This window comes from Trachypithecus francoisi, unplaced genomic scaffold (assembly GCF_009764315.1).
Source record: "Trachypithecus francoisi isolate TF-2019V2 unplaced genomic scaffold, Tfra_2.0 Lachesis_group7, whole genome shotgun sequence".
NCBI lineage: Eukaryota > Metazoa > Chordata > Mammalia > Primates > Cercopithecidae > Trachypithecus > Trachypithecus francoisi.
This window is the reverse complement of record NW_022681472.1, coordinates 8,064,158-8,078,506: the sequence shown is the minus strand read 5'-3', so window position 1 is coordinate 8,078,506 and position 14,349 is coordinate 8,064,158. Positions and strand designations below refer to the sequence as shown.

The following is a 14,349-nucleotide window of genomic DNA, read 5'->3' as shown; positions in this document are numbered from 1 at the left end:
AAAAAACAAACCCTGTAGAAACAGATTTTAAATACATTTAGAACACCAAGCTAGCCCCAATCTGTTGAAACTGACTGATAAATATGTACAATAACTAAGGCAGACTTCAGTTGTCATGGTACTGGAGGTCTATCTATCAAAAATCCTTTGGGATTAATTTTTCAATGAAAACATATGTTTGTAAATAGTGCAATAATATAAACTTGGAAACATACCTAGAGTCAGGAGAGAGATGAAAAATAACACACAAGTCAATCTTATTTCTAACCTGTCAGCATAAAGCCTTCTGGCTCCCAAACACCCAACGTTGTCCCTCAGTATACAAATTAAGAGTAGAATGACTTTACCCTACTAGCTGACATTCTTCTACAGAATAATCTTTCACTACATATCAAAGCAGGGCTCAAGCTTCATTCATCTGCTTCCACAACGTGTAATTAGCAGAGCACACCAAATTTATAAGCTGATGTGGCAACTCAAAATGCTAAACACACTTTTCTAATGGAAGCAAACTGGATTTTCTTTTCTGTTGTTCATTCTATGTACTGTATTATTCTTTATTTTATTTATTTATTTTTTGAGATGGAGTCTCCCTCTGAGGCCAGGCTGGAGTGCAGTGGCACCATCCCTGCTCACTGCAACCTCCGCTTCCTGGGTTCAACTGATTCTCCTTCCTCAGCCAGGTCCCAAGTAGCTGGGACTACAGGCACCTGTCACCACACCTGGGTTTTGTGGGTATTTTTATTTTTAGTAGAGATGGGATTTCACCACATTGGCCACGTTGGTCTCAAACTCCTGAGCTCAGGTGATCCTCCAGCCTCTGCCTCCCAAAGTGCTGGGATTACAGGCCTGAGCTACTGCACCTGGCTGCCATATTATTCTTGAAACTTATGTGGCTACCAATTAAAAAAAAAAAAGTAGGGAAGCTTTAAATATATCTTTTTTTTCTTTTTTTCTTTTTTTTGTTTTTGAGATGGTGTCTTGCTCTGTCGCCCAAGCTGGAGTGCAGTGGTGCGATCTTGGCTCACTGCAAGCTCTACCTCCCAGGTTCATGCCATTCTCCTGCCTCAGCCTCCCAAGTAGCTGGGACCACAGGCGCCCGCCACCTCGCCTGGCTAATTTTTTGTAATTTTGTAGAGACAGGGTTTCACTGTGTTAGTCAGGATGGTCTAGATCTCCTGGGTTTGTGATCCGCCCACCTCGGCCTCCCAAAGTGCTGGGATTATAAGCATGAACCACTACGCCTGGCCGCTTTAAACATATCTTATACTTTTCATCAAGGCTAATGTGTCAAATGTCTCCATATATCTGGTATTTTAATAGGAAAAAAATCAAAAATCAAACATATATAATAAAGGACCCGAAGTGATAGTAGAACACCAAAAAAAGCACTCTTTTTTTTTTTTTTTTTTTGAGATGGAGTCTCACTCTGTTACCCAGGCTGGAGTGCTGTGGTGTGATCTTGGCTCACTGTAACCTCCACCTCCCAGGTTCAAGAGGTTATCCTGCCTCAGCCTCCCAAGTAGCTGGGATTACGGGTGTGTGCCACCACACTCAGATAATTTTTTTTTTTTTTTGTATTTTTTTAGTAGAGATGGGGTTTCACCGTGTTGGCCAGGCTGGTCTCGAACTCCTGACCTCAGATGATCTGCCCACCTTGGCTTTCCAAAGTGCTGGGATTACAGGCATGAGCCACCATGCCTGGCCAAAAGCACTCTCGAATATACTTGACGACTACATTTCACAACCAATTTAATTTTTCTTTCTTCAGCAAAATCTGTCAATGAACAAATTTCTCATAGATTAACATTAAGATTTTGTTTGATTCTCTTTCCAGGACCAGAAATTCCAAAATTACAAGGGAAAAGAATGGAAAAAAGTAACAACATGGCATTACAATGGACACTAACTCAATAAACACTTGTTTCTAAAATAAGATTATGGAAGAAAATACTATGGAAGGAATAATCCTATGATAATTGTCTTTAAACATAGTAAATTTGACCCTTAGTCTTCATGAAGATACTGCAGTTTATATAGAAAAGAAAATATACAAGACTCTAGGGAAAAAAGTCAGAATACATATTATGCAATATTCTGTAGGTCTAAAGACCTTTTGAGGGGGAAAGGGGAAACAATGACCAACTGAATCTTTACTTAAGGATACAGAACTATGAAAATTTCTGGGCCAGAAGTGTACTTTAAATGGAACCAAACTTTGTGGAAAAGAATATATGTGTGTGTGTGTGTGTGTGTGTATATATATATATATATATATATACATATTTAAATTAATTTATTTAGTTTTTCTGAAATGGAGTCTCACTCTGTTGCCCAGGCTGGAGTGCAGTGGTGTGATCTCAACTCACTGTAACCTCCACCTCTCAGGGTCAAGAGATTCTCATGCCTCAACCTCCCAAGTAGCTGGGTTTATAGGTGTGTGTCACCAGGCCAGGCTAATTTTTGTATTTTCAATAAATACAGGATTTCACCATGTTGTTCAGGCTAGTCTCGAACTCCTAACCTCAACTGATCTGGCTGTCTCGGCCTCCCAAAGTACTAGGATTACAGGCATGAGCCATTGTGCCTCGCCAAACTTAGACATATTTTTAAGAGAAAAGAAAAAGTACTGAAAATGGAATCCCTTCCAAAAAGAAAATCATAAATTAAGGGGAAAATATTTGAATAGTCCTGCCAGTCTAGGTCAAAAAGAAAATTGGGCTGGGGGCAGGAGCTGCAATGTCTCAGGCTGTGCAAACAAATGGATCTCAACCATTAGCCAAAACATGGGAGTTCAGTTTATATGAATTACAACAAACACCTGAAGAGGCAGTAACAGATGGCTTAGAAATTGTGGCTTCACCTCAAAGTCCACACGATGAAATAATGGGCCTAATTTGTTTAGACGTGTTGAAAGACACCATGACCACAAAGGAGTGTTTACATCATTTTTGTGCAGACTGCATCATCACAGTCCTTAGAAATGACAGCAAAAGACACCCCACCTGTCAAAAAAAAAAATCTAGTTTCCAAAAGATCACTCAGGGGATCTTTCAGCTCTTGGTGGTGGTAGCAATGGGCTCAATGTTAAGGATGCCAGAAAATGCCATAGGGTGAGAAAGAGAAAAAGAGCTAGGGTTATCAAAAATGAGGTGGGGTGGTAGGCAAATAATTGGGAAGGCCTTGTAAGCCTTATACTTTAGTCTAAAATGTTTGATGCACTCATCAGTAAAATTTACCCAAGTCGTGATGAGTATGAAGTTCTTGGAGAGAGAGTATTAGCCAGCATCCACAAGCACAGTAATCAGTGAGCACTCAGTCTCAACTCTGAAGAAGGACTGAAGGTACCAGTCAGGAGCAGATTACAGTGAGGCAAGAAACAACAGACTGAAAATGGTAGCAGAGCAGAAGAGAATGCTGATGGTTTGCACTGTAGTGATGCATCCACACAGAAAAATAAGGAAACAGGCCATAGTCACAAATGGACTAAAACATCTGCTGATTCTGGGTGAGCTTGATCTTGACAATGCAACATTTGCCATTGATTCAGAAATGGATGGTGCTAGTGAGATTGAATTAGTAGTCGGGCCTCATCCCACACTTATGGAAAAAGATGATAGTGCACAGATAAAATACGTAAAGACTTCAGGTAACACTGCTGTTGATCACTTATCCAGGTATCTGACTGTGAGGTTAGCTTCAGAAGAACTTTGAAGCCAAGGTGCATAAAACTAGATGAACCACGGCCAGAGCAAAACTCAAGTAACAGACACCATGGCCACTGGCATCATCAGACTATATGGCCAAGAGTTCAAGTCTTCAGTGGTGATCTAGGAGTCTGGGGATTCTTTGGACAACTGACAGAAACACAAACAAGGGGTCTTGTACTACAATGTCTGATGTTCTCCTAGGCAGATTGAAGTGCTGACATCATGGGTATTAGGAAGAAGGGTGGCAGGAGAAAGGAGCTGCCAAGATCACACAGCTCTCTGACCCTTTACTCCTGCCTATGGCAGCTGGCAATCAGGGGACACATGAGGTCGCCAGGATCATGGGGGCTGGGGGACCATTTCTCAATTTGCTGACATCAATATGTAGGCTGGAGGAATGACACATCCTACACATCTCAAAAAGTCAACTCTAGATGGGATATCTGAGGGTTTTATATAATTCTAACCAAAATCCTGCTCTCTAGATTTCTCCTTACTGTAGATAATACCTTTGGTAAAGAACACATCATGAAGCCTTTCAGCTATTGGCTGTAGGAGCAACAGGCTAAATGTTAGGGATGCCAGATAAAACCATCAGGTGGGAAAGGGAAAGAAGAGGGAGGGCTGAAAAAAATGAGGTGGGGAGGAAGGCAAAGAATTGGAAAGGCCTTGTAAGCCTTATACTTCAGTCTAAAAATGATGGGAATCTACTGAAAGGTTATAGGCAGGGGAAAGATAGGATCATTCCCTTTCAAAAAAGTGATATCACTTTGGAATGTTGCATCTGTTGTCATCAGGCTATAAACTGAAATTGTCTAGCTCGTGTTACATCTATGAAGTACAAATTGAATGACTTAAGGCCAATTTAATAATATTTCCCTTAGCCCTAGAGTGTCATAATAATATAGATAATACAGTCTATTTCTGAAGTGTTAGAGAATGTATTAGTCAGGGTTCTCCAGAGAAACAAAATCAGTAGGACACACATAGACATAGAAGAGGGGATTTATGATGGGAATTGGCTCATGCAATTATGGAAGCTGAGAAGTCCCATGATTTGCCCTCTGCAAGCTAGAGGCCCAGGAGAGCCAGGGGTGTCATTCAGTCTGAGTCTGAAGGCCTGAGCACCAAAGCATCTGAGAGTGTGACTCACAGTTTAAGGCTGAAGGCCTGAGAACACAAAAGGCTAAGAGTGTTAAATCTCAGAGTCCAAAGGCCCAAGAACCTGGAGCTCCGATGTACAAGTGCAGAAGAAGATAGGGCTGACTCGGCTCTAAAAAAGAGACCTTTCTGATCTACTTGGATCCTCAACAGATTGGATGGTGCCCATCCCACACTGGTGATGGCAGGTCCTCTTTCCTCAGCCCACCCAGTCAAATGCCAGTCTCTTCCAGAAACACCCTCCAGACACACCCAGCAAGAATGCTTTACCAGCTCTCTGGGTGTGCCTTAACCCAGTCAAACTGACATAAAATTAACTACTACAGAGAAGTAAAGGTGTAATTCATATCAAAGAGCTCCTGCATACTTCACACCTGGCTAATATTGACACTTGGCCAATAAATACTAATATTCTCCACAAGACCTTTTTTATATGTATGTTAGAATTAGGATTTTGTTATTTGGTATGGGAAAACATTCATAGTATTTTCTAAGAAAATATGTAATATGCAGAATTCCAGAAAACAGCCCTTTGATGGTAAACAGAGCAATCTGTACTTTATTCCTTAGGATAGATATTTACTTCTTGAAATAAAAATGGTGTTTCCAATAAGGGGTGAGTTCTCAGAAAGTTTTGTCCTTTCAGAAAAAAAAAATCCTCTTATTTATTCTTCAAACTAGTAAATATAGTGAAGAGACAGTAAAGTGAAGCAGAACTCATCATTCTACTTCCCTATAAGTTTTTTGAAGACATTCAAATAACACTGAGCCAAAAAGATGCTTTTTCTAGCTCTTCATCTTGTCTTTGAATTTAAAATTTAAAAATTAGCACAAAAAGCATGAGCAACAAAAGAAAAAACAGACTGGACTTTATCAAACTTAAAAACTTTGGTGTGTTAAAAGACATTGTCAAGAAAGTGAAAAGACAACCTACAGAATGAGAAAAAGTACCTGCAGATCATGTTTAATAAGGGTCTAGAAACCAGAATACATTTTTTAAAAACTCTAAAAACAATTTTAAAAAGACAAGCCAATTAAAAAATGGATAAAGAACTTGAACAGACGTTTCTCCAGAAAAGATATACAAACAGCCAAAAAGCACATGGAAGGATGCTCAACACTATTAGTCACTAAGGAAATGCAAATCAAAACCACAGTGTGATAACACTTGATACCCACTAGAAGGACTACAATTATAAAAAAAAAAAAAAGATAATAACAAGTCTGGTTAGGATGTGAATATAAAATGGTGTGGCCCTTTTGGAAGATAGTCTGGCAGTTCTTCAAAAGGTTAAACATTGAGTTACTCTATGACCTAATCACTTCCACTCAAGAGAAATGAGAAAAGCCTACACAGAAACTTGTACATGAATGTTCATAGTAGCATTATTTGTAATAGCCAAATGTAGAAAACAAATGTCCGTCAACCATGAATAGGTGAATGTAATGTTTTTCAACTGTAGAAAGCAGCAAAGTGCTATACATGCCACTGTGGGGACACACTCGGCCCCCAGAGTTGGTATGAAGATTGTTTTAAACTGAAGGTATTTGAGGTTCAACAGATGTGGAAAGAAGCTTTTTGGAGCTTGCCTTCCCCTACTAGAAGCAGAAACTTCTAGGAGTGAGGCTGCCACAAAATCCCTCTCCAGGGAGTTTTACAGCCCAGAAAAAGATGAAGACCACTTGTACCTACATAAACAAAAATCATCACAAATTTTCTTATCTTCTATTTGTTCCCCTAAAAATCCATTTGTCTTTCATAAGGAAACCATTGGATCTGCCCATAGAAGCCCCTTCTTTCCTCTCCTCTTCCCCTATGAAAGCTGCCATATAAACCTCTATCTTTAGCAGTTCAGGAGCCACTTCTTTTGTGTTCTACATATGAATAAACTTTATCTTTTCTCCTGTTAATCTGTCCATTGTCAGCTAAATTAGCATACCCCAGCCACTGAACCTAAATTGGTAGGGAAAAAGGTTTTCCTCTCACACCACACTATGAATGAACCTCGAAAACATTATGCTAAATCAAAGCAATTAGCCACAGCAGGTCACATGTTGTGTGAATCTATTTATATGAAATATTCTGAACAGGCAAATCTTTACAGACAGAAAGCAGATTGGTGGTTGCCAGCGGCTGGGGGAAAGAGGAACGGGGAGTGACTGCCTGTGGGTACAGGGTTTATTTACGGGTAATAAGAATGTTTGAAACTAGATAGAAGTGGTGGTGGCCAAACTTTGTGAATGTACTAAATATCACTAAATTGTTCATTTAAAAGTGTTTATGTGAGTTTCACTTCAATAAAAAAAAATTAAAAATTTAACTGGGGCTCAACTTTGATGAACCTTGAATGACAAGATAAAGCCTTTAGATTCTATTCCATAAATAACCGGAAACATTTCATAAAATATTTCTTAAAAGCAAACTTAACATTTTAGGATAATTAATTTCTAATGTATGCGTTTATCCAAGATCAAAGCACCCAGTTAGGAAGTAGAGCATTCAATTGACTTGTCTAAATGAAGCTCCCCAATTGCCAAGCCTATGTTTTTTTATTTTTTCCCCACTTAATGAAATTGGCAAATATAGTGACTGGTTCTGTCTGCATTCAGTTGTGTGTGATCACAGAGCCCCTTTCAGTCTTTAAACAAGAATCATTTTATGGGTACCTGAGATAGTAACAGGGTTTTGAAAATGCTTATCTATGATGATCTGAATGTAGCATGAAGAAGTATGTACAATAAATGAGAAGAATGAGATAAGAGAAAGGAGCAGTGCCAGAGACAGAGAAAATAAGTCAGAGGCAGCCAGGTGGTGGCCTGTGATGTCAAAAGATTGCTTGGCAGGAAGTGAGGCCTGAACAGGGGTTTGCCCCTTTCACATGAAACGGAGGGATCAGGATCCGTTTTCTTAAGACTCAGGCAACCTGAGACAACATTTCAGCAAAACTAAAGAGGAAGGGAGACTTCTGGAAACTCAGACAACAGAATACCCTGTATCTGTTAAATTATACTGGATTTCTAAAATTGCTCTACATTTGTGCAGTTTACACCTCAAATGATTCACATTTTTGCCCTTGAATAGACAAAGACTGCTACAAAGGAGAGGAAAGGGGACAGAGAGCGAAGGCCACAGCTTTAAGGTCTTAGCACTTCATGGAAGCCCTGATTCCAGCCACATGGAGCCATCTACCGGGAATTGATGGGCTGCAGAGTAGGAAACCTGGTTTTTTTACCTCAAATTCAGGTTTATAAGTCAAAAGCCACAACATGACACCTAATCATTTACTTCTCTATTTGGTTTCTTATTTTAAAATTTTCTTTAAATACTCAATTAATATAAAGCCCCATGGGATCTCAGTGATAAACTCTCATTTTCAAGATAAATGAAATGGCCAATATGGTCTGTAAACTAATAGATCAATAAAAAAACACCCAGCTAAGGACTACAAGGTGACTTCTTTATGACTGAGTACACCATCTTTAGCAGCTATTAGAGAAGAAACACTGTCATAAATCTATTTCTTACTGCATTCCCATAACACCTCATGTGTATTTCATGCCAGGACGCCTCACCTGTAGTGAATGTGTTCATCTCCGCCATTAGACCATGAGCTCTCTGAAAGTAGGAACCTTTTCCTATATTTCTGCAGTACCAGTGGTCAGCACAGCACAGAGCCATAGAGGAAATGTTCAGTTAATGAATATGAACTCTGTCTATGGCTCATGAGGTCAGAGACTGCATGCCTTGCTCACTGTTGTGCCTTCAATACACAGTTCAGATGTAGCGCATAGTAAGACCTCAAACATGTGTTTGTTGAGTGAATGAATGAATGAATGAATGAATAATAGGTTAATTAAGGGATGCAGATATTCAGCTATTTTCATTTCTTAGAGCCCTCTTCCAGTATTAAAATATCCAAATACTTCTGCGCGCTCATGCGGAGCCACCGCCTGGGCCTGGAACAGGCGTAGTCCCCCAGCTTCGCCCACCACCTCCCTACCATGGACCCCCGCAAAGTGAACGAGCTTTGGGCCTTTGTGAAATTGTGTAAGCAGGATCCGAGCATTCTGCACACCGAGGAAATGCGCTTCCTGAGAGAGTGGGTGGAGAGCATGGGGAGTAAAGTACCACCTGCTACTCAGAAAGTTAAATCAGAAGAAAATACCAAGGAAGAAAAACCTGATAGTAAGAAGGTGGAGGAAGACTTAAAGGCAGATGAACCATCAAGTGAGGAAAGTGATCTAGAAATTGATAAAGAAGGTGTGATTGAACCAGACCCTAATTCTCCTCAAGAAATGGGAGATGAAAATGCAGAAATAACGCAGGAGATGATGGATCAGGCAAATGATTAAAAAGTGGCTGCTATTGAAGCCCTAAATGATGGTGAACTCCAGAAAGCCATTGACTTATTCACAGATGCCATCAAGCTGAATCCTCGCTTGGCCATTTTGTATGCCAAGAGGGCCAGTGTCTTCGTCAAATTACAGAAGCTAAATGCTGCTATCTGAGACTGTGACAGAGCCATTGAGATAAATCCTGATTCAGCTCAGCCTTACAAGTGGCGAGGGAAAGTACACAGACTTCTAGGCCACTGGGAAGACGCAGCCCATGATCTTGCCCTTGCCTGTAAATTGGATTATGCTGAAGATGCTAGTGCAATGCTGAAAGAAGTTCAACCTAGGGCACAGAAAATTGCAGAACATCGGAGAAAGTGTGAGCGAAAACGTGAAGAGCGAGAGATCAAAGAAAGAACAGAACGAGTTAAAAAGGTTCAAGAAGAGCATGAGAGAGCCCAGAGGGAGGAAGAAGCCAGATGACAGTCAGGAGCTCAGTATGGCTCTTTTCCAGGTGACTTTCCTGAGGGAATGCCTGGTAATTTTCCCGGAGGAATGCCTGGAATGGGAGGGGCCATGCCTGGAATGGCCGGAATGCCTGGACTCAATGAAATTCTTAGTGATCCAGAGGTTCTTGCAGCCATGCAGGATCCAGAAGTTATGGTGGCCATAATATGGCCATAATACCATCCAGAAGTTATGGTTCCAGGATATGGCTCAGAACCCAGCAAATATATCAAAATACCAGAGCAACCCAAAGGTTGTGACTCTCATCAGTAAATTGTCAGACAAATTTGGAGGTCAAGTAATGCCCTTCTGATAAATAAAGCACTTGCTGAAGGAAAAGCAACCTAGATCACCTTATGGATGTCGCAATAATACAAACCAGTGTACCTCTCACCTTCTCATCAAGAGAGTTGGGGTGCTTTGAAGATAATCCCTACCCTTCTCCCCCAAATTCAGCTGAAGCATTTTACAGTGGTTTGCCATTAGGGTATTCATTCAGATAATGTTTTCCTACTAGGAATTGCAAACTTTAAACACTTTTTAAATATTCAAAATATTTAAAACAAATTTAAAGGGTCTGTTAATTCTTATATTTTTCTTTACTGACTGTTTTGGATTATTTTCTTTGAATTGGGCAGGGAAGATACTTATGTATGGAAGATTATCACCCTAATTTGAGTGAAATAAAAGTTATTAGTGCGAGGCAAACATAACTCATTTGAGGATAAAGTTTGTGTTGGATATGTGGTTCTTGATGCATTTTGACTTGTCTTTTTAAATGCTTTATCTTTTTCTTTAAAGATTTATTTCAATAAAACTAATTGGGACCACCCGTATTTCAGAAAAAAAAAAAAAAAATCCACATAGAAGCTTTAAAAAAAAGGCCATTTGAACATTTTGCCCGTACATCGTCAAACATTTTCATGGTGGATATATCTAGATGTGTAATACTATGAACCTGGGTGACTGTATATCATACTTCTTTAGATACTTCAACGTGGTTCAGTACAAGCATTTTCAATCATTTTCTTTGTGAGCACTATTTGTTAATTCTCCTTTATGTGAAACAAAAAATTGGACTTCTAATCTAGCTCCTTTCTAGACAAGAGCTATTCTGTCCTGGGTAAATCAGCATGCTGAGTGTACATGATTTTTCTGCTGTTCTTTCTTAGCTGAAATGCCCTCCTGCTCGGGGAAATGATCTGAAATTGATGCTCCTGATTTGCCTCTCAGAACTTTGTGTCATCAAGGGTGGCTGTGGCCTGGTTTCATGCCTTTAAAATAAATTTCTTTTGGACAGAAATGTTCATATGCTGTACTAAACCATTACAAAAACAATGTCCTTTTCGCCTTTTGGAAACAATAACAAAAGTAAGCAGGGAAAAGTACAGTCTTTTAGTATTTAAAGCATGACTTTTTACATTGACGTATATTTAAAACTTGCTTATCAGATATTTTAGCAACTATATTTTATTAACTTGCAGGCTAGTATAACTAAAAAAAGGAATGGTAGATATGCAAAATTCTAACACTGGAGACATTAGAAAATCTGAAGTATCTTCAGAATCATAGAAAACATATTATTATAGAATTCTTTAGGTATTAGGCATATGCTGTTTTAGCCAAAGTCTAATTTAAAAAAAATACTAGAGTATAAACTACTGTCTATGGATGGATAGATACACAGATATAAGCAGGTAAAGATAAACATGTCTAGTCAAAGTCTTAAATTTTTCAAAAAATGTAGTATAAACTGTTGAATATGTATAGTCAAAAATCTCCATTTTTTTCAACTACTTGTAATACAAATCAGTTCTGGCATATTTGCTTCTATTTAAAAAGATTTGTGCACATTTTCATTTGTAACTTTGGACCAAATATTTGGCTGTTATTATGACAAATGCCAAAGCTATGACTAAGTCACAGTATAGGAAAAAGTGACAGCGGATTACTAAATATACATGGTATATATATATTGTTTACAAAGAATTATTGTTATTAATGCTAATTAAATCTGCTTTTGTTTTATGTCACATTCCCTAAGAGACCCATTTTCTGGCCTGCCAGAATGTTCTGATTAATAGAGTGGATAATGTCAACATATACAGACAATCAAAGTCATTTTCTGTGTGATAAATGTGAAAATGTTTGAGTCCTGGAAAACTTCTCACATCCATCTTGCCAAGAATTTCCTCTCCCATCAGAAATATTTTAGGAAAATCCAAAGCTCAGATTTCTTATTACTGTGCATTTACTTACAATATTCTTTGACAAGAGTCTCTTGATTCTCAGCTTGGCTTATGGGGGCGTTCCAAACTCGTTTTCTTTGAAAGGGAAATTTTCCTTTGCTATCAGTAAGTCAATGTTAGACTTTAGTTTGGTTACTAGCTTACATATTTGAATAGAAGATTTAAAATTGGCATCAAATCTAAGGTGCCCACAGATACTCTTCCCAAATAGAAGCACTGTCAGCACTGTGAGCTAAAATGAGCCAAAAGAGCAGTGGCTACGAACACACAAGAACAACAGACCCCGGGATCTACATGAAGGTGGATGGTGGGAGGAGGGTGAGGACCGAAAAACTACCTTTCACGAACTATGCTTAATACCTGGGGGATGAAATAATCTGTAAAACAACCTCCTGTGACATACAATTTACCTATATAACAAATCTGCACATGTACCCTGAACCTAAAAGTTAATAAAAAGAGACATAAAGAAGAGAAAAGAAAGAATTCAGCAATCTATGAACTTGGATTGAAGAAAAAAAAAAGGTTCTCTAATCTATAACTAAAATTTTGCATTTCTATTATGAACATGGCAACAAACTACAGTAGAATTAAGAGTACCTAAGACTTTGTCACCAAGAATGATGATAGGAATGTTTGTAACTCAGTACAGGCATTGCAGAATTCTCAAAGCATGGTTTATTATTATTACTACCTCAAAACTGTAGTAAATGATTGGACCCACCACTAGATCTTGTTTAATGCATTAATAGACATTTGTTTTGCTGTGTCACACACATACAAAGAATACACAAGAAACATGTTGCACTTTTCAGGACAAAAGAGTTATTAATATAACAAACCTTATAGGGTTGTTATTGTTATTTTTTCCCAAAGAGTTTCCTCTGTAAGAATTAAACTAAAAACAGTTATATCATCATGGTTGCACTAATGTCAACAAACGTAAAATTTGTCATATCTCAAATTACACCCGTAATCCCAGCATTTTGGGAGGCCGAGTCGGGTAGATCACCTGAGGTTGGGAGTCTGAGACAAGCCTGGCCAATATGGTGAAACTCCGTCTCTACTAAAAATACAAAAAATTAGCCGGGCATGGTGGCAGGTGCCTGTAATCCCAGCTACTTGGAAGACTGAGGCGGGAGAATCGCTTGAACCTGGGAGGCGGAGGTGGCAGTGAGCTGAGATGTTCCACTGCACTCCAGCCTGGGCGACAGGGTGAGACTGTCTCAAAAAAAGAAAAGAAAAGAAAAAGTATGTTATGCTTAAATTGATTGTATTTGGAGAAATTCAAATGTTTGGGATAATATAAAAATAACATACAAATAAAGCTATCGTGAAATTAAAATCCTGATATCTTCATCATGTATACATAAGCATAGAATTTAAATTTAAATTTCCTAACAATTGTGTGCAAACATATCATCAAAATCTTAACAATACAGAAGACTAATACAATTATTGAAATTGTTTCTGGTCAAAATTACCTTAATTGTGGTTTATTAATTCTTAATTCTGGTTTAAGAGTGAATCTATAACTATCAATATTTCAAATTTTGTGGGTTTAACTTTAATTTGTAATTTTTATTTTAATATACAAGATGTGATTACATAGTCATGAGAAAAATTGCCATTTCTGAGTAAAACCTGGTGAAGTTATATAAAAGACCCAACTGACTTGAATAATTAATAATACTGGGGATTAGTTTTTCTTGCAAAAATGGTCTCAGTGCTCCCTCTGGTGGCTTCTCCGGAAAATTGACTTGTCTGTTCTCCAAAGTCGTTTCCAGGGCTTAAAATTTCAAAGAAAATTTATCAAAACTCTAAATGATCAGTGAAGCTGCCTAAAACATAAATGCCTAGGATTAAAGATATTCATTTACCTATCCTTGCATTCAAAAGCACTCACTACGTCAGATTCTGCTTTGGGTGTCAAAGGCTCAGTGACATCCCAGGAAGCACCAGGCCTGTCATCAGGGGGCTCACATGCAGTGGGAATGACAAAGTCAAGCAAGCAAAGAAATAAAATACCTAGAAATTCTAGCAGAAACTAGGAGTCAAAAATGGAGAAGAGCATTGAGTAGTAAGCTGAAGTCTTCCTTCTGGGTAGATAAGTGACCTCAAGGATAAGGAGTTGGCCCTATGAGAACTGGGGCGGCATGGCTGGTCAAGCACAGAGCAGGTGCGGAGACACTATGGTGCAGAAGCCCGGGTCTGGGCGGCCATGACTCCTAAGGCGTGGTGAGCCCAGGGGAAGTAGCCACGTGAAGAGTTTGGGGAGCAAAGCAGGGTGGAGCCAGGCAGTTCCCTAAAGGGCATGGTAAACATGGTAAGACATTTGGATTCTATTCAAACTGTAGTGAAAATCTACTTGAGACATTTGCAAGAGA

At 38.8% G+C, this 14,349-nt stretch overlaps 2 pseudogenes; both read left to right on the top strand.

Annotated features, from left to right (window-relative positions):
• Positions 1-2,739: 2,739 nt before the first annotated feature.
• Positions 2,740-3,729, top strand: LOC117079613 (annotated as a pseudogene).
• A 5,118-nt stretch (positions 3,730-8,847) lies between these two features.
• On the top strand, positions 8,848-9,722 carry LOC117079262 (annotated as a pseudogene).
• The last annotated feature ends 4,627 nt before the right edge of the window (positions 9,723-14,349 follow it).